Genomic DNA, 21429 nt, shown 5'->3' on the forward strand with positions numbered 1-21429 from the left:
GGTTACCGATCAGCGCTAAAAAATTTTTGCTTGCAACATAGATGTGATACATAAAAGAAGTAAAATCTGATACTAAAAAAAAAAATACTGATTTTTTTTATTCCCCGTATAGCCATCCTGTAGGTGGTCAAAATATTACAGACGCACATACTGTAGAGAGGGAATAGGACCCAACATTCTGTTAGCTAAAACAAATTCTGGTAGCAATAAGTTCTTAACAGTTCAAAACAACGCTTATTATTCTTGTCAAGAAAGCATATTTACAGGTTATCGTTATCATGTTGAGGCAGGATTATAGATTGGTATGTGTTCGTATCAGTGATGCAACTATATAATAATCGTTGGCTTATTTTATCTCTGGAAGTTCAGTGATAACCAGAGGCAGATATTCGGTCCTTTTCAGTTTCAAGGTTGTCTTGCCCTACACTGAGTTACCACCGAGCTCTGATTGAGGCGAGACGTCCATTTCGTTCTGTGAAATATATACTCATACCTCTGACACAAGGTATGTACACCGAGAGAGTTGTGTGTGTTTTTAGTGTATATACTCTTAGAGTTTACTTTATTCCCTGTTAGGGCAACTGAGATGTTCCTCATGTACTGTATCAATCTACTGCAGGCTGAAAGCCTCCTTCAATAGTCACGTGTCATAGCACTGCCTGCTCTTTGAGTGCTTTAAAGTTTTTCTCACTTTCAGAGCCTTAACTGGTCTCTACTCCTTTTGAATTATTGTAGTCTCTACCCCTCGAGGAAGTGCGGGAGAAAAGCTCTTTATCCATGAATTAAACCTGACCTCCCGTTCCTTGGGTCGAACCTGATTACCTCCCATTCTACCAGGCGCTGTACGACTCCTACTGGTTTACCGTTCTCCCCATGATTATAATAATGATATAGACTTCATAGACCTGCGTTCATCTTTGGTTATATGCCCTGTGCCCTTGTTGTTAATTTATTCGTCAGGAAAAATAATCTAATGCGGGTCTTGATCATATGGTGACCCGCTCAAATGTCTTTCCCACAGCCATTTTGCTTCCTTGAGTCTTATAATAGTATCTCATGATATATATATATATATATATATATATATATATATATATATATATATATATATATATATATATATATATATATATCTATATATATATATATATATTATATAGCTAGACCATTCAGGCCCGGTGGCTAAAACTCCCGCTTCACACACGGAGGGCCCGGGTTACGTGTCGAAATGTTTCCACCCGCCGGGAATCGAACCCGGGCCCTCCGTGTATGAAGAGGGAGCTTTAGCCACCAGGCCAAATCTCCAAACATGTTTGCTGGTAACTCCTGGACTCGTTTATCACTAAAGTCGGAATATATATTCTTCTTATACCTTTCCATGTAACGTCTCCAAGCTAAGTTTTGGCTGCAAAGAGCTCCTTCAAATTGCTGGCGTTGTAGACATCAGGCAGATAATGCTCCATCTACATCTCCGCCGATCATAGTGATCCTTCCTGATGACAGTATCTTTTCTTAGTTATGCTGGATCTCCTCCACTGTTTCTTTACCTATGCATAAGAGACCTCGGGTGAAACCCGAAAGCCCTAAAACCTTGCTAAACTCTAGCCCCATTTTATAAATGTAATAATGCATAAAGACGAGACTTTTGAAGCGCAAACTGAAAATGGAGAACAGTCAAGACTATGGAAGCATGAGAGTAAACAGCCAACGTTCACATTTTGTGTCGCTTTTTCGATAGTTTTGAGTAAAATATACACCCGCAGTTCAGCTTGTGAACGATAGCGCAAAAAAAAAAAAAAAAAAAAAAACAGGATTACGGAGGCACAATGGGTCTTTGTCAGCTCCCGCTGAGCACTGTTACATTTCTGTAAAAGAATATTAGCCCTTTCGTATTTTACAATTGCTTCATAGAGTTGTATACAGCACAATAAAGAATACAGTATAAAAATGGCATCTAATTACCACTTTGTTTTTAATTTCTTCATATATTCGTTGTGCACAGTACAGTATGGAATGCAGGCTCTAAAAAAAAAATCTTATTACCTCTAAAAAATAGTAAAATAATGGTCATAGTTGGTGTGGAAAATATATAGTATATTTTCCGAAAATAGTGTATTTGTATGTAAATTTAAAAAAAAATATTGTATTTAATAAAAATTATATAAAAAATGGGAAACTCGGCGCCTGCGCTGACGAGCAAGGAGTCGCCATTGTGTTTTTGAATGAGCCAAGAAAATGTTAGTGAAAATAAGGTGTATAATTTTCGTCGCTCTAGAGGTTATATTGGGCTTACACCTCTCAAATAGGAGCCGAAATTGTTGGATGTGCATTTCTGCATAATTTGAGCATTAAATCTATGTACAGGACAGCTCCAGGAACCTCAGATAAACTATCTAAATTATGTTTGTAATTCTGGCCAGTATTATCATCATAAATTTAGTTAGAGGGAGGTTTTTGAGTATTATACACAGTAATCTCCAGACAAATTGGTGAGTGTTATGATTATAAATTCTCCTTCTGTTATATAAATGTGTATATGTAATCATTTATTAAATTTAATATACAGTCAAACAAAAATTATAATTTTACCAGAATTCCTGGTGTGTATGCACATTTGATTTGCAATTAATATAGGTCTAGAGCAACTTGTGGAGAGATAGATGGTAGGTATCGAAGGGGGACATTTTTTCGACCTAGGTGTCCTAAAAATTCCTACTTCTCTCTGTAACTTTGATAAATAATACTTATCTTTGTTACCATTTACTTGTATGTATGTAATGAGATTCATCCAGGTAAATGTAATTTTCCATAGTTGGGTTGCTATCTCTATAAAGATAGTTTGTTCTTCTAGTCGACGTGGATACAACCTCAAGATTTCAGACATTTTATCATTAAAAATGAAGTATTTTGCCATATCCTGTAAAGTTTCCATGGCAGTGTCTCTGAAATGTAATATAATGCTCCAGTGTATGTCCCTGTCTCTGTCCACACACTGCATTTTATGTCGCTGACATCATACAAACCATACTGCCAGGGATATCTAAAGCAGTAACAACATCTTACAATCTATTGACCTTGTTACTTTCTCCACAGATATGTTTAACGACCACATTTCATTGTGATGGATAATGGATCGGCTAGTTCCTATCTGTACAGTTCTACTTTCTTCAAGCTCATTTGCTAGTTCCTTGCATAATACCTCCCTCCCTCTCCCTCTTCGTCTCTACTTTGGTCTGAGCAAAACTCAGACCTTTACAACACAATTGTCATCAAAGATTTCTTAGGTTATACCATAAATTAAAGAAAAATCCTAGACCTCACCTTACGAAACAGACAAAGCAAATGTGATAGTGATTGGACAAGGTAGATTGTAGTGGGAAAAATGAACATGTTATTAAAAGACGGGAGAACAGATATACAAAGTCATCCTCCACTTCTACTAAGTTTTATTTCTTAGTCTTCCTAGCCATCTGTTCATCGTGTCCCCTTGGCCTTGTGACCCTATTCAGCTGACCTTACTCAACCAGCACCATTGCAAGCGTAGCTACAGCAATTCACCCTACCCCCATCCCGCATTAGCCCTTCTCTCTCTATCTCAATCTCAGAAATTGATACGATTGGCCAGACATACCCCCCAAGGATCTCCCACACATATGTAGACACTACTTCCCTGCCGTCCGTTGAAACAGTTGAACTGACTCAAGGTGGATGCTGCTGAAGTTGAAGTCATTCAGCACTGACACTACAGACGTTCAACTAACTCAAAGATAATTATGAATTGAATCAGTGGTGACATTAATGGCATTGGACTAACTGAGGGGTGACAATGATAACGATGAAATGACAGTGTTGACACTGCTGACGTTGAAATGACTTAGTACTGACACTGCTAAACCTGAAATGACCGACCCCTGATGATGCTGACCTTCAACTGACTCGGCGCGGATTTATCTCAATTTATAGTCCTTATGTGATAGTGAATCAAAGTCAGTCTCGTTATTGAAAAATTGAATGATGGCCGAGCAGAGTGGATGACAATAACATAAGTAAGAGTATTTTTCTGAACCATGCATAAGTGGATGCCAGACAAGGAGAGAGAGAGAGAGAAAGATGGAGGGAAGGGAGGGGATAAAGGATGAGTAGAGAGAAGAGAGGGAGTGAGTGCATAAGTGTCATCGTGGGTTTATTTGATCTCTTGATATATAAGTAGGTGTTAACATCACGTGTAGCATAAATTGCATCATATTACGACAGCCATGCTCGGGTGCGCCATTACAGGGAGAGACAATAAACAGCTGGAGAACAGGCAATGCAATATTTAGTGTTAAAGACTGCAAAAGATAAGAATGCTAGTCCAAATGCAGAATATAGACTTTTTGGGGGGAACTGACAAATCACGTTGATAATCTTACAATAACGGGAAAATAAGTGATAAGACGTCCTTTCTCAGAAACAACTACTTCTTAGTAAGAACGGAGGTTGGTAGTGGTAGGCAGGATTTAACCAGAACGGGATCGTTTCATGGATTATTAGGATTTTTTCTTAATTTTTGTGGAACTATTTTCTGTGGGATTTTTTTGTTGAGTTTTTTCTTCGGGGTTTTCCTAGGTTGAGGGCAGCAACATAGTATTACACCACTATGTGGTGTAACGTTGTAGTAACACTGGTATTACACTGTGCTGTAACGCTGGTGTAACAATATGTGGCTTAACACTACTAGTGTAACACCACGTGGCGTGATGATTCTAAGTTAGAAAAAGCAGGACAGTTAGGAAGCAGAGGCGCCCATGGATAGGCTCTGTAAACCACGCTGTTTTTAATACGTGTGAATAACTAAGCAACCCTTAAAGACGACATGAAACTAATGAGAAAAAAAAATAGAAATATACATGATGCAGACGACCTACAGTAATAGCTTAATAAGTTGCTTCTTGATTTTAGGCTGAGTAAATGAAGATAGGAGGAGAAATGAGGTTGGTAATATAATGCTGTCGTGCTTTCTAGGCAGAGTTTGTGCGCATTGATGAGCTGGTTAATGATATGGCTGTGCTATTGGGACTAGCTTCACCTTAATAAGACACTACTAGTACTGCCCCCACTCGTGTAAAAGTTGGACTGGTAAGACAAATTCTGTTCGACCGTACATACTTATGAATAGGTTAGATATTAGGCTTCAGAGTCAGTTGACCAAAATGATTCTTAAGGCCTCAACTTACTTTGGTTTTAAGTCACTTATATTGCAATCCATCACAGAAAGTTAGGTATTAAAATAAACTCGTCGTATGTACACTGAGAAATACCTTGATAGTGACTTGCCGTATTATAAGAGTGATAGAAAGATGTGACAGCAGTGCTCACCAATATAATCTTGGATTATTAAATTTAGTGACTATGACCTTCATATTGACGTTAGTTATGGAGATGGATCTTCATACCGTTTATGACCTTGTTGAAACTTTCAAGGCTGAGATACATGGGTAACATGACTGACTATACTAACAGGTCAAGAAGTAACATGACATTTACTAAATGTATCACTGACAAGGGAGCCGAAGCTGTTGTCAATTATTACACAAGAAGTGGAAAATGAAGTCTTAATAGAATAGAATGTCAGTACAGTGCCTAAAAATAAAATCCTTAGATAAGATATCACATTGAGTAGATAACGTGTACAGGGTGCCTTTTTACATTGTTATCAACGAACTCTAGAGTAAGCAACATATGTTACATGTGTTATTAACATCCTGCACATGTAACATTCATTGTCAAATATTAGTGGCCTGGTTACAAAAGCTCTCGCTTCACACGGTGAGATCCAGGTTCGATTCCCGGCGAAGGTAGAAACATTGGGCGTGTTTCCTTACACCGGTTGTCTGTGTTCACTAATCAGTAAAGTGGGTACCTGGGTGTTAGTCGACTGGTGTAGGTCGCATCCCGGGACAAAATTGACCTAATTTGCCCGAAATGCTCTGCATAAGAAGCGACTTTCTATATAGTAATATGTCGTTATGTCAGCTAGGCCTTATTTACACTGTAACAAAGACATACATTTTAATTATTATCCAGTTTATTTTCGTAAATCCTCTAAGGTTTTAAATATCTTTATATCTATAAGGTACACAGGCCTAGCTGATTATTATTATTATATTCAAGGGGGGAAGCGCTAAACCCGGAGGATTATACAGCGCCGGGGGGGGGGGGGATGTGGAGGGCATTCAGGCTTAATTCGGGGAACTGAAGCACAGATCCAATTCCCTTGATTTAGGGAATTGGATCTGTGCTCCAGTTCCCCAAATTAAGCCTGAATGCCTTCCACATCCCCCCCCAGGCGCTGTATAATCCTCCGGGTTTAGCGTTTCCCCCCTTGAATATAATAATAATAATCAGCTAGGCCTGTGTACCTTATAGATATAAAGATATTTAAAACCTAAGAGGATTTACGAAGATAAACTGGATAATAATTAAAATGTATGTCTTTGTTACAGTGTAAATTCTCCTACCAAACTGTTTTACGAAAAATTAATGAAGTACAGGTTTATCAGCCCCATATATCACTGGAAAAGAAATGTTTCTAATATTGATGCGCCATCCGAGGATGGTATCCTAGTATACCACAAGCCTTGCCCTCTCCTCCTCAATGCAAGCAAATGGAATATCGGTGGTACAGAGTGTAGCATAAGTTTCTGATGCAGTTAACTATCAGTGTTGAAGGTTTGTTAGAGGTATTCATAAATTATTGCATGGAAACTATATCCCAAATTCTTCAGTGAAAATGGTAAATCTGCACCTACATAACCCAAAACTAATTGCAACCTTCTACTAGAAAAACGTCAGCTTTGAACATTTAAAACCAATTAAACAAAGTATTCTCCAGTTAGTTCACAAAGACCAATAACTCAGAATATATGCAGCTCAGAAAATGCATTATCAAGTTACCGGTGTTAATTTATTTAAGCCTATTTGATAAGACATTCACAAATTATTTCATGAAAATCAGTACTCTAATTTCCCAATTTATTCAGTAAAATTGGCAAATTGGCATCTAACTTGCCCAAAAACGAAGCAAAACCTATCTCTAGGTAGCATCACCAGTGTTTAAACTTGGATGTCGATCAGAAGACACATTCTCTAGGTATTGCACAGAAACCAATTTATATAGTAAAAGTGGCAAACAAAAATTAACCCAAAATCAAGGAAGCGCTTCCTTTGATACAAAAACACCGGCGCTAAAAGTTTGAAGCCAACCACATGTAGCATTCTTCAGTTATAGCACAGAATCCAACATTTTCAAGCATGTTAACTCTCAGAAAAAATGACAAATTTGCATCTACGCAGACTAAACCCAGAAATTATAATTCTTCATAAGATGAATCAGCTATTAAGATAAACCGTCCACAACAGGCATACTTCAGTTATCTATGGAAAAAAAGCCGTGCCAGTTTAGTTATAAATAAAATTGGCGCCAACACATTCTAATAATCCCAACCTCCTTTTAATTAGGATATGCTAAGCTGGAAGTCTGAAAGTCATCACAGGAGGCCATGTAACTTGTCATGACTGTGACCAGATCTACCTGGAGTTCATTACCTTTGTAACCTGCTCTGCTATCAAAACTTTGGGACCCAGTCCCTGAGCCCACTATGTACCTCTGTAATCTTTTCACTACCGCCCACAGGATGGGTATGGGGTGCATAATAAACATATTAAACTAAAGGAGGCTATCCGATGACGCACGGAAGCCAAAATCGGGAATGGCCTATATAAAACTGCCCAGCGGGCACCTTAGTAATAGGTAATCTAATCAAAATATTTAAGTACTGGAGAATATGCTGCAGTACATGGATGAGGGATCCTTATCACTGCGTTATATGAGAGAGGTAATCGTTATGAGGGGAAAGTAGGCAAGAGTAACTGCTCCAGTGACCAACACGAGCGTCAGCTGCGCCTGTTCTCCCGTTGTTTGTGTGAACTCACCTAGTTCTTGTTGTTGTTGCAGGAGTCAAATCACAGCTCCTGTCTTCTCTCCCACTGTTTATGTGTGTGGATTAACCTAACTGTGCCCACCTAACTGTGGTTACTGAGCTTTAATCATAACTCTTGAGACTATCCATCTATGTACCAGTTTTACAAATTCACAGTCTTCTAGGGTCTATCGTACCTGTTTGAAGCTGCTGAGTCCGTCTCAGTGTGTATATTACATGAAGTTAATCTGATCCCTTCTGGTTACTGCCCAATGCAAATGACATCAAATCTCTGTAGCTATAGGCGGTTTTAATCAGGGAGAAGCACAAAACCCATAGGGGTCATACAGCACTTGGGGAATGGGAGGCAATGAAGCTCGATCCAAGGAAAGGGAGGAAAAGTCCAATTCTTTGAATCAAGAACCCCTCTCCCTCACCAACATCAAGGAACCTCCCCAAGGGGTGAGCCAAGTCCACGTCCTTGGATTAAGAGCCCTTTACCAAAATCATATGTAATAAAGTGTCAAGGAAATGACAAGATGTAAGCTTTTCATGTGGACAATTAACAAAACTAAAAATAAAACAATTAAATAAAAATAAGATTGGTCCTAGGGTCTAATTCCAACACTGAATGTAAAGGAACCTTAATATTATCTTCGAAGTTCCGATAAATCGTATAGCTATATATATCCACAGAGATAATGAGTATAGCAGTCAATCCTCGCACTTAGCTTTCTTCGTTGACATATAGATGTCTTTTAAGCCGAGACAACACTCACACTCGATTTTCTACCAACTGAAGGGTATCTTACTTACTGGTTGGAACAGAGATGAGAAATAAAGGACGGTCGAAAGATTTATCCACCAACAGCTTGACTGAGCTTATTCTTACTGCGTCAATAATCAGGTATAAATACGCATGACTTCAACTCTACGTGTTACGTAACTTCGAGATTACAACGTTCATGGAGTTAGGTTGGAAGTCATGTTAACTACTTAGGTCCCCTAACTCCCCTTGCCCTCTCGGATCACCAGGTCAGAGTAATAAAGACTAAGAAAAATATTAGGTTACCTAAATCCAGATATTAAGAGATGCAATATTCGGTAAGGGACAACTACATTGGAACTCTCTTACACGAAGAAATCACGGCAATCCCTGTCTCGGTGAAATAACAAGTACAATAAAAGTAACTCAATATAAACAGCAATACTTACTTGAGCTGGACGTCGCAGATGTAGATTAAATAATTTGTCTCCTACCACCTCCTACGGAAGAGAATGTCGAAAAAAAGAAGTGAAACTCTAAAGAATACTGGAAGCATACGTTTGGTGACAGTACAAAGAAAAGTAACGACTCACCACAAACAGTAATTCTCGGCGTCCCTCACATGGACGTGAAACCCCCCCCCCTCTCTCTCTCTCTCTCTCTCTCTCTCTCTCCCTCTCCCTCCTCTCTCTCTCTCTCTCTCTCTCTCTCTCTCTCTCTCTCTCTCTCTCTCTCTCTCTCTCTATATATATATATATATATATATATATATATAAATATATATATATATATATATATATATATAGATATATATATATATATATATATATATATATATATATATATATATATATATATATATATATATATATAGAGAGAGAGAGAGAGAGAGAGAGAGAGAGAGAGATACACAGATAAATAGGAAGCGTAATGAAGTACGGATATTCCTATCATTAGTACCTTTTAATTATATACTTATTCATAATGACCTCTTTGTTTCGGGTCAGAAATGTGTCAATACTGTATAATGAAGAATACGATCAAGAGTATTCGAGCGAAAATTTCGTGAAGCATCAAGGTTTTACTGATCTCTGCCACTAATTTATTGATTTTTTGAGTTTTGCAGATGAACAAATAATACGTTATTTGAAGTCTGGGAATTTAGACAATAGATCACTTGGTGTAGTTAAGCGACGGAGATTATTGCTTATAGTGAAAAATTATGTAACTTCAGTGTGTTTACCTGGAGTTTACCTGGAGAGAGTTTCGGGGGTCAACGCCCCCGCGGCCCGGTCTGTGACTAGGCCTCCTGGTGGATCAGCGCCTGATCAACCAGGCTGTTGCTGCTGGCTGCACGCAAACCAACGTACGAGCCACAGCCCGGCTGATCAGGAACTGACTTTAGGTGCTTGTCCAGTGCCAGCTTGAAGACTGCCAGGGGTCTGTTGGTAATCCCCCTTATGTGTGCTGGGAGGCAGTTGAACAGTCTCGGGCCCCTGACACTTATTGTATGGTCTCTTAACGTGCTAGTGACACCCCTGCTTTTCATTGGGGGGATGGTGCATCGTCTGCCAAGTCTTTTGCTTTCATAGTGAGTGATTTTCGTGTGCAAGTTCGGTACTAGTCCCTCTAGGATTTTCCAGGTGTATATAATCATGTATCTCTCCCTCCTGCGTTCCAGGGAATACAGGTTTAGAAACCTCAAGCGCTCCCAGTAATTGAGGTGTTTTATCTCCGTTATGCGCGCCGTGAAAGTTCTCTGTACATTTTCTAGGTCGGCAATTTCACCTGCCTTGAAAGGTGCTGTTAGAGTGCAGCAATATTCCAGCCTAGATAGAACAAGTGACCTGAAGAGTGTCATCATGGGCTTGGCCTCCCTAGTTTTGAAGGTTCTCATTATCCATCCTGTCATTTTTCTAGCAGATGCGATTGATACAATGTTATGGTCCTTGAAGGTGAGATCCTTCGACATAATCACTCCCAGGTCTTTGACGTTGGTGTTTCGCTCTATTTTGTGGCCAGAATTTGTTTTGTACTCTGATGAAGATTTAATTTCCTCATGTTTACCATATCTGAGTAATTGAAATTTCTCATCGTTGAACTTCATATTGTTTTCTGCAGCCCACTGAAAGATTTGGTTGATGTCCGCCTGGAGCCTTGCAGTGTCTGCAATGGAAGACACTGTCATGCAGATTCGGGTGTCATCTGCAAAGGAAGACACGGTGCTGTGGCTGACATCCTTGTCTATGTCGGATATGAGGATGAGGAACAAGATGGGAGCTAGTACTGTGCCTTGTGGAACAGAGCTTTTCACCGTAGCTGCCTCGGACCTTACTCTGTTGACGACTACTCTCTGTGTTCTGTTAGTGAGGAAATTATAGATCCATCGACCGACTTTTCCTGTTATTCCTTTAGCGCGCATTTTGTGCGCTATTACGCCATGGTCACACTTGTCGAAGGCTTTTGCAAAGTCTGTATATATTACATCTGCATTCTTTTTGTCTTCTAGTGCATTTAGGACCTTGTCGTAGTGATCCAGTAGTTGAGACAGACAGGAGCGACCTGTTCTAAACCCATGTTGCCCTGGGTTGTGTAACTGATGGGTTTCTAGATGGGTGGTGATCTTGCTTCTTAGGACCCTTTCAAAGATTTTTATGAAATGGGATGTTAGTGCTATTGGTCTGTAGTTCTTTGCTGTTGCTTTACTGCCCCCTTTGTGGAGTGGGGCTATGTCTGTTGTTTTTAGTAACTGAGGGACGACCCCCGTGTCCATGCTCCCTCTCCATAGGATGGAAAAGGCTCGTGATAGGGGCTTCTTGCAGTTCTTGATGAACACAGAGTTCCATGAGTCTGGCCCTGGGGCAGAGTGCATGGGCATGTCATTTATCGCCTTGTTCGAAGTCATTTGGCGTCAGGATAACATCGGATAGGCTTGTGTTAATCAAATTTTGTGGCTCTCTCATAAAAAATTCATTTTGATCTTCGACTCTCAGTCTGGTTAGCGGCTTGCTAAAAACTGAGTCATATTGGGACTTGAGTAGCTCACTCATTTCCTTGCTGTCATCTGTGTAGGACCCATCTTGTTTAAGTAGGGGCCCAATACTGGACGTTGTTCTCGATTTTGATTTGGCATAGGAGAAGAAATACTTTGGGTTTCTTTCGATTTCATTTATGGCTTTTAGTTCTTCCCGCGATTCCTGACTCCTAAAGGATTCTTTTAGCTTAAGTTCGATGCTTGCTATTTCTCTGACCAGTGTCTCCCTGCGCATTTCAGATATATTGACCTCTTTTAGCCGCTCTGTTATTCTTTTCCGTCGCCTGTAAAGGGAGCGCCTGTCTCTTTCTATTTTACATCTACTCCTCCTTTTTCTTAGAGGAATAAGCCTTGTGCATACATCGAGTGCCACCGAGTTAATCTGTTCTAGGCATAAGTTTGGGTCTGTGTTGCTTAGTATATCTTCCCAGCTTATATCAGTTAGGACTTGGTTTACTTGGTCCCACTTTATGTTTTTGTTATTGAAGTTGAATTTGGTGAATGCTCCCTCGTGACTAGTCTCATTTTGTCGGTCTGGGGCTCCACGCATACATGTCTGAACCTCAATTATGTTGTGATCTGAGTATATTGTTTTTGATATGGTGACATTTCTTATCAGATCATCATTGTTAGTGAAGATGAGGTCTAGTGTATTCTCCAGTCTAGTAGGCTCTATTATTTGCTGGTTTAAATTGAATTTTGTGCAGAGATTTAAAAGCTCGTGTGAGTGTGAGTTTTCATCAGAGCTGCCTCCTGGTGTTATTACTGCAACAATATTATTTGCTATATTCCTCCATTTTAGGTGCCTTAAGTTGAAATCCCCCAGGAGCAAGATGTTGGGTGCAGGAGCTGGAAGATTTTCCAGACAGTGGTCAATTTTTAACAGCTGTTCCTGGAATTGCTGGGATGTTGCATCCGGAGGCTTGTAGACTACCACAATGACTAGGTTTTGGTTCTCGACCTTTACTGCTAAAACTTCCACTACGTCATTTGAGGCATTAAGCAGTTCTGTGCAAACAAGTGACTCTGCAATGTACAGGCCAACCCCCCCCCCCTTTTGCCTGTTCACTCTGTCACATCTGTATAGGTTGTAACCTGGGATCCATATTTCGTTGTCCAAGTGATCCTTTATGTGGGTCTCAGTGAAAGCCGCGAACATTGCCTTTGCCTCTGCAAGCAGTCCACGGATGAAAGATATTTTGTTGTTTGTTGCTGGCTTTAGACCCTGTATATTTGCAAAGAAGAATGTTATCGGACTGGTGGTATTGTTGGTACTGGGGGGGGATTTTTTTTCCGGCATTAGTATCTGTATCTGTTGGTTTGGAGTGGAGGCCATCGACTGTGGTTCCACTCCAGGAATGACTGGATTTGGTGTACGATTTCTGCCATTTCCTGCCAGTTTTTTTTCCTTCCTGGCACTAAAAAACCTCTCCCTCTTGAATGGCTGTGGCTACCCAGGTTTTCCCATGGCCTGGATGTTTTGTATCTTTTTGTCCCCTTTAGATGGTATGCCTGGCAATTTAAGTTATAGCACAGTCTTTCCTGTACTGAAGAGGTACACATTTCAGGGTGAAAAAGCTTACAGGAAGGGAGTTTGCATTTTCCTGTTGTCATATGGGCATGACATTTTCTAGGGTGGTCATAGTTGCATGTCCCATCTGTTTTTCCAGATTTCCCATGCCAGCAGATACCAAGTGCATAGTATGTGCACAGGCTTGGTTTCCGTTTGCCTTGGGTTTCTGTGACTGTATTCCCTGTTGGTGCATGTTTCCCTGTCTTATTCCTATCCTCCCTAGCACCAACAATGGAGCTCCCACCAGTTGTTTTTGGTAATTTATCCTCACTATTGCTATTGGAGTCCTCTTGTTTGCTATTTCCTGCGGTATTTCTAGTTTGCAATATTGGTTTTATCTTATCTTTGACTACACTTGTTTCCCTACTATGGCTCCTGTCCTCTATGAGGTCATTTATATGTATTCCTTCCTGCGTATAATTCCCGACAACCTGGACAAAATCTCCAGCTTCACCATTACTGTCTCCCAGGACAGTATCTCCAGCTTCACCATTTCTGTCTCCCAGGACAGCACCTCCAGCTTCACCATTACTGTCTCCCAGGACAGCACTATCAGCCCCACGTTTACTGACTACCAGGACATCACCTCCAGCCTTACAGTTTGTGACTACATGGCCAGTATCAAGGGCAGTACCATTCAGCCCAGACTTTTTATGTTCCCATCTGTTGTAGAAAGCTTCCAGGTTTTCTATGAAAGCAGCTTTGATGTTATCCTCTTTTAATACCCTTGTGATTTTAGTCCACAGATTTTCCTCATTTGGGCATACCCAAAAACACTTCTCTGTTTTAATACTGCTTGTAGCTAGTTCTGGGATATCTGCACAAGGAGCGTGACACCAATTTCCACAAAAATGACAATTTATCCATGTGGAAGCCCGTTTGTTTGACTGACCACAGACTACACACAGCTTCATAATGATTTGAATGGTTGATTTACTGCAATTCTACTAGCAACCTCTTGAATATTATATTAATAACCTTAAATGAAGCTCTAGCTATTTGTATTTCTGTTTCTAACTCTTTTTGTATATTGGACAGCTTACCGTCACGTTCCTGATTTTTAATGTTTGTGTTTATAAGGGCGCCTACAAACCCATCCGTTTACAGTCTGTTTTATTGTCCAACGAAACTGTTTGAAACCAGTCCCGGGTTCGGGCCAGTCAAGGGTTCGGACCAGTCAAGGGTTCGGACCAGTCAAGGGTTCGGACCAGTCGATCTGCTCTGATCAGTGGGTCACTTATTTAAAACATACTGGTCGGTGATTTGAGCTAACACATGAAGGATCTACTGGAAATTATCTACCCGAGTAATATGTGATTTGACTGATACAAAAGTATAACTTGCGTGTTGAAGAGCCGGTGATATCTGGCAGCTCCTACAATGACGTACAGTCGACCTCTTTGTTTATCAATCGCTGTATCTGGCTTTTCTATTTTTGTTTTTTCCGTCTCCACCACAATAAATGCTATATTATCACTATAGTTGACTGGTGCAAATTTTGGAGGAAGGACGCTTTTTCTGTAGTAATAATTGCTTCTCGTTGTGTATATTGAGACCGCTGGTAACTACAGGTTATATGAAATTCACAGTAACGTCTCGTATTTCAAGAAAAAGAAACCAATGAAAGTCACTCCACTCCACTAAGTGAGATAAAAAAAAGTAATTAATAGAAATTTCAAGGAGTAGGATGAGTACTGGTGGAAAACTGTCAAAAAGAGATAGTATACAGTTTTATAACGCGTTTATAAATTAAAATAAGACAAATACATTCTGAAAAACTAAGTGTGTCAGGAAGTTGACGATGAGTACCATATCAAAAAATAAAATGAGAATAGATTGTGCTGGGAGCGTTGGAGCTACTTGAGAGCATAATTTTTTGATAACAATAGACTGGCTATGAGGTGTGTGAAGAATGGTGGAGCAATGTATTAACAAAAATGCATACATCAGCAGTGGGCTGCTACCCTGTTCTGTATGACAGCTATACAGTGGGAACAAAAAGCTAACTATATTACGTTATAATATCCCATCATGTAGGATGGGGCTTATGCAAGGTGATGAAATTTGGCAACGTGAGCTAAGAGACTTCAGTAGAGGAGGGGGGGGGGGGAGATGCAGGCATTGCGGGTGGGGAGGCTTTCAGACATTGACAGCCAGGTCAGTCTAACAGCCGCCACGCCGGTGTTAAGGTGCTGCTTCATAGTGGCTCAGTGGAGATAGTGCAACCTGTGGCACTAAACATTTTGAGATCCTTTGGTTAGTGCTGAAATTTATTTTGAAGTGTGTATGTGTGTGCTTTAAGTTTTACCTTGGCTACATGAAGTGACCATATACGACGGGTCCTAACATTAAGGTAATAGCAGGTAGATGGTGCGTGTGATGTATGGTAGCATACCGTTGATTATTATTGTACCTGTAAATACATTATGCATATGTTGAGGTTTCCGGTACAGGTGACAAAAATTGCATCATGTGAAAAATATTCACTCAGACACACACAAACTGCCCCAAACAACAAAAAATAAAGTGTATGGGAGGATGGTATCCTGCTCTCCTCTCTCATAAGATTTAGAAAACAAATTAAATTATTGTGATCATACAGTAATTGCATACATAAACACCAGACTCAGGAAGTATTTGTGTAGCTTATGTTTTCCTACCATACCTTCAAGTTTGGTCAGAAATCTAAGCAAGGATGAAGCTTTTCATTTGACCGAGTGTGACGATTATGTGAGGCAGGTGATTCAAGTTTTAAGATAGTTTACTTCAGTTGTCCAGTGTGTATACTGCCTGCTTTTATCTTTTGTTTGGTCAAAGTTAGTTGAAGCCAAAATTAACACACCATGCTAATTACTGCCGAGGTTTTTTTTTTATGTGCTGGGACCTAGGTACCACTGTGCTTGCTAGGATTCGTGTTCTGTGGTCTGCTGAGATTCATGTTCCGTGGTGTTCTGGTGGTACCCAGGTGTTCTGGTGGTACCCATATACCCTGGTTTTCTGGTGATACCTATATACAGTGGTATTCTGGTGGCACCCATGTACCGTGGTGTTCTGGCGGTACCCAGGTGTTCTGGTGGTACCCATGCACCCTGGTGTTCTGGTGGTACCCATATACCCTGGTTTTCTGGTGATACCCATATACAGTGGTATTCTGGTGGCACCCATATACCCTGGTTTTCTGATGATACCCATATACAGTGGTATTCTGGTGGCACCCGTGCACCCTGGTGTTCTGGTGGTACCCAGGTGTTCTGGTGGTACCCATGCACCCTGGTGGTCTGGTGGTACCCAGGTGTTCTGGTGGTACCCATATACCCTGGTTTTCTGGTGGTACCCATATACAGTGGTATTCTGGTGGCACCCATGTACCGTGGTGTTCTGGTGGTACCAAGTACCCTGATGTTCTGGTGGTACCCATGTACCCTGATGTTCTGGTGGTACCCATGTACCCTGGTGTTCTGGTGGTACCCAGGTGTTCTGGTGGTACCCATATACCCTGGTTTTCTGGTGGTACCCATATACCCTGGTTTTCTGGTGGTACCCATATACAGTGGTATTCTGGTGGCACCCATGTACCGTGGTGTTCTGGTGGTACCCAAGTACCCTGGTGTTCTGGTGGTACCCATGTACCCAGGTGCTCTGGTGGTACCCATATACCCTGGTGTTCTGATGGGACCCAAATACCGCGGTGTTTTGGTGGAACCCAGGTACCGTGGTGTTCTGGTGGGACCCAGGTACCGTGGTGGGACCTATATACTGTGGTGTTCTGGTGGTACCCATATACTGTGGTGTTCTGGTGGTACCCCATGTACCGTGGTGTTCTGCTGGTACCCATGTACCGTGGTGTTCTACTGGTACCCATGTGATGTGGCAGATTTTTATTATGAAAACGACAAGTTTGCTGGACTCTTAGTACAATGGGACCATTGCTACTTCGCTGGTACGATGTTAATCTTCCAAGCCAATGATGAGTTCCTCAAGCTATGGAACTGTTGGTGAGCACCTGTAGTACTTTGGTTATGAATGGTATGGCGATGCTGACAAACTGTGGAAATGGACACTTGTGTAGTTCTGGTTATTTATTAAAGGAACGTTTTGCATGAGTGGCTTCAACGGTCCTAACACAGACTGTACGAAGGATTATCCAATTTACTGCTAGATAACACACGCCTCCCACTCTTGAAAAGCTTATACTTTTTCGATATACATAATATTCAGTTCAATTAATTTCAACTCAAATATGAACCCTGTTCTGAAACTTCCTTGATAGCTGCAACAGAACTCGCGGATAATGCAAAACACCAATATCTCCCCGTGTTCGATTCAACCTGTGTAAAAACTCAATGTACATAAAAGGCCCTAAAAATCAGGAACACACTGCCTGAAGATTCCAAATGTGCCCTATGTCAGTCGACTCAAAGCTACTGTTAAAAAGCACCTCCTTTCTTAATGTATCTAAGGTTGACACTTTAATTGTAACTGATTCTGTGTCATCCATAAATGCTCTCTACTCATTAAGTATAAATTGTGGCATGCTTGTGTCAGAAGCCAGACATAGGTATGGTAAGATTGTGGACAGTGGAGTCAGAGTGCACATGCTGTGGATTCCATCTCACATTGGTCTTCTAATGCATGATAAAAACTGATAAATTGGCTAAGCTGTATGCTTTCAAAGAGGGAGTAGATTACAATCTAGGCTTGTCAGTTAGTAGTTTGAGAACAATAATACGAAAAGAACTTCAATTGAACTTTATTGACTTAAGACTTAGGGAGATTGACACAAGTCAGTCCATCTATCATCATTCCATCATGCAGGAGGAGCCACATGTCTATGGTGCATCCAACAAGATAAGCAGACTCTTGGATGTCACTACTGCCCGGCTCCGGCTGGGTTACAAGTATCTTTGGCAGGTTAAATCCCCTCCACCAGATGTAGACCAAACGAAATGTTAACTTTGTCAGATGGACTATTGTCACACCTTGCGTCATTATGTACTGGAGTGCGATAAAATTAATGAATTTAGAGACAACTCACTCAGAAATGTTCAAGAAATGGCAAAGTATTTTATCCACAGTGGTATATTACAGACCATTCTGGAGAAATACCCTGACTTTGCTAGCTGTAAATAATGCATTACCATGTGTGTGTGTGTGTGTGTGTGTGTGTGTACTCACCTAGTTGTACTCACCTAGTTGAGGTTGCAGGGGTCGAGTCCAATCTCCTGGCCCCGCCTCTTCACTGGTCGCTACTAGGTCACTCTCCCTGAAGCATGAGCTTTATCGTACCTCTGCTTAAAGCTATGTATGGATCCTGCCTCCACTACATCGCTTCCCAAACTATTCCACTTCCTGACTACTCTGTGGCTGAAGAAATACTTCCTAACATCCCTTTGATTCATCTGTGTCTTCAGCTTCCAACTGTGTCCCCGTGTTGCTGTGTCCAGTCTCTGGAACATCCTGTCTTTGTCCACCTTGTCAATTCCTCTCAGTATTTTGTAAGTCGTTATCATGTCCCCCCTATCTCTCCTGTCCTCCAGTGTCGTCAGGTTGATTTCCCTTAACCTCTCCTCATAGGACATACCTCTTAACTCTGGGACCAGTCTTGTTGCAAACCTTTGCACTTTCTCTAGTTTCTTTACATGCTTGGCTAGGTGTGGGTTCCAAACTGGTGCCGCATACTCCAATATGGGCCTAACGTACACGGTGTACAGGGTCCTGAACGATTCTTTATTAAGATGTCGGAATGCTGTTCTGAGGTTTGCTAGGCGCCCATATGCTGCAGCAGTTATTTGGTTGATGTGCGCTTCAGGAGATGTGCCTGGTGTTATACTCACCCCAAGATCTTTTTCCTTGAGTGATGTTTGTAGTCTCTGGCCCCCTAGACTGTACTCCGTTTTCGGTCTTCTTTGCTCTTCCCCAATCCTCATGACTTTGCACTTGGTGGGATTGAACTCCAGGAGCCAGTTGCTGGACCAGGTCTGCAGCCTATCCAGATCCCTTTGTAGTTCTGCCTGGTCTTCGATCGACTGAACTCTTCTCATCAACTTCACGTCATCTGCAAACAGGGACACCTCGGAGTTTATTCCTTCCGTCATGTCGTTCACAAATACCAGAAACAGCACTGGTCCTAGGACTGACCCCTGTGGGACCCCGCTGGTCACAGGTTCCCACTCTGACACCTCGCCACGTACCATTACTCGCTGCTGTCTTCCTGACAAGTATTCCCTGATCCATTGCAGTCCCTTCCCTGTTATCCCTGCTTGGTCCTCCAGTTTTTGCACTAATCTCTTGTGTGGTACTGTGTCAAACGCCTTCTTGCAGTACAAGAAAATGCAATCCACCCACCCCTCTCTCTCTTGTCTTACTGCTGTCACCATGTCATAGAACTCCAGTAGGTTTGTGACACAGGATTTCCCGTCTCTGAAACCATGTTGTCTGCTGGTGATGAGATCATTCCTTTCTAGATGTTCCACCATTCTTCTCCTGACAATCTTTTCCATGATTTTGCATGCTATACATGTCAGTGACACTGGTCTGTAGTTTAGTGCTTCATGTCTGTCTCCTTTTTTAAAGATTGGGACCACATTTGCTGTCTTCCATGCCTCAGGCAATCTCCCTGTTTCGATAGATGTATTGAATATTGTTGTTAAGGGTACACATAGTGCCTCTGCTCCCTCTCTCAGGACCCATGGAGAGATGTTATCTGGCCCCATTGCCTTTGAGGTATCTAGCTCACTCAGAAGCCTCTTCACTTCATCGGTTGTGTGTACTGTGTCCAGCACATGGTGGTGTACCCCACCTCTCTGTCTTTCTGGAGCCCCTTCTGTCTCCTCTGTGAACACTTCTTTGAATCTCTTGTTGAGTTCCTCACATACTTCACGGTCATTTCTTGTTGTCTCTCCTCCTTCCTTCCTTAGCCTGATTACCTGGTCCTTGACGGTTGTTTTCTTCCTGATGTGGCTGTATAACAGCTTTGGGTCATATTTGGCTTTTGCTGCTATGTCGTTTTCATATTGACGCTGGGCCTCCCTTCTTATCTGTGCATATTCGTTTCTGGCTCTACGACTGCTCTCCTTATTCTCCTGGGTCCTTTGCCTTCTATATTTCTTCCATTCCCTAGCACACTTGGTTTTTGCCTCCTTGCATCTTTGGGTGAACCATGGGCTCATCCTGGCTTTTTCATTATTCCTGTTACCCTTGGGTATAAACCTCTCCTCAGCCTCCTTGCACATTGTTGCTACATATTCATCATCTCATTAACTGGCTTCCCTGCCAGTTCTCTGTCCCACTGAACCTCATTCAGGAAGTTCCTCATTCCTGTGTAGTCCCCTTTCCTGTAGTTTGGTTTCATTTGTCCTGGCCTTCCTGCTTCCCCTTCCACTTGTAGCTCTACTGTGTATTCGAAGCTCAAAACCACATGATCGCTGGCCCCAAGGGGTCTTTCATATGTGATGTCCTCAATATCTGCACTACCCAAGGTGAATACTAAGTCCAGTCTTGCTGGTTCATCCTCTCCTCTCTTGTAGTGTCCCTTACGTGTTGGTACATGAAGTTTTCCAATACCACCTCCATCATCTTAGCCCTCCATGTATCTTGGCCCCCATGTGGCTCCAAGTTCTCCCAGTCGATCTCCTTGTGGTTAAAGTCACCCATGATCAGTAGCTTTGCCCTGCATGCATGAGCTCTTCTGGCCACTGCAGCCAGTGTGTCAACCATCGCTCTATTGCTCTCGTCATACTCTTGCCTTGGCCTCCTGCTGTTCTGTGGTGGGTTATACATCACTGCAATTATCACCTTGGGACCACCAGAGTGAAGCGTTCCCGCTATGTAATCACTTTCTTCTCCGCTGTCTCCTCTCTCCAGCTCATCAAAATTCCATCGGTGTTTGATCAGCAATGCCACTCCTCCACCCCCCTGTTCCTTCTGTCTTTTCTCAGGATCTAGTATCCCGCTGGAAAGATGGCATCTGTTATCATACCTGTAAGCTTGCTTTCTGTGATCGCTATGATGTCTGGTGATGCCTCTTTGATTCTTTCGTGCCACTCCTCCCACTTGTTTGTTATTCCATCAGCGTTTGTGTACCATACCTTCAGTT

At 41.6% G+C, this 21429-nt stretch overlaps 1 protein-coding gene across 2 annotated transcripts in view; it reads left to right on the forward strand.

Moving 5' to 3' along the window:
- The first annotated feature begins 376 nt into the window (after positions 1-376).
- The window catches only part of LOC128696689 (ATP-dependent translocase ABCB1), a 232444-nt gene continuing 211391 nt past the window's right edge, over positions 377-21429 (forward strand). Inside the window, exon 1 of one of the 2 annotated variants that reach the window (XM_070094505.1) lies at positions 377-505. The gene's annotated coding sequence lies outside the window, so the exon portion shown is untranslated. Of the gene's footprint in view, positions 506-15451; positions 15591-21429 lie in introns of those variants that run through there. The other variant, XM_070094507.1, reaches the window with a different exon arrangement.

Source organism: Cherax quadricarinatus, chromosome 46 (genome assembly GCF_038502225.1).
Source record: "Cherax quadricarinatus isolate ZL_2023a chromosome 46, ASM3850222v1, whole genome shotgun sequence".
NCBI classification, from domain to species: Eukaryota; Metazoa; Arthropoda; class Malacostraca; order Decapoda; family Parastacidae; genus Cherax; species Cherax quadricarinatus.